Raw genomic sequence first — 394 nt, forward strand, 5'->3', positions numbered from 1 at the left:
AATTAGAGTATTGGACAGAAGAAAATTGAGTGGCTCTTGAAATCTCAAAAAGCCGAAGAAAACAAGTGGCAGTGGACAGAGAATAAAAAATATTGAAGGTATTCCAATTTCCACAGAAGATAGCATAAGACAAAGACGTTGGTTAAGGTTTGTGAAGGAAGGGCAACTACTTGATCATGATTCGTGAGGCTGGCTGCCATCTTGTACCATTTGTACGTACTACGTACCGCACACAATAATTGGCGGTTCCCAACTTCCATCCATCTACAATATGCGATGCGTTTGTTTTTTTAGAATAAAATAAAATAAAATATTAAAAATAAAATATTAAAAATAAAAATATAAAAATTAATATTTTTATATTTTATTTGATAATAAATTATAAAAATTTAAT

This window comes from Arachis ipaensis, chromosome B07 (genome assembly GCF_000816755.2).
Source record: "Arachis ipaensis cultivar K30076 chromosome B07, Araip1.1, whole genome shotgun sequence".
NCBI lineage: Eukaryota > Viridiplantae > Streptophyta > Magnoliopsida > Fabales > Fabaceae > Arachis > Arachis ipaensis.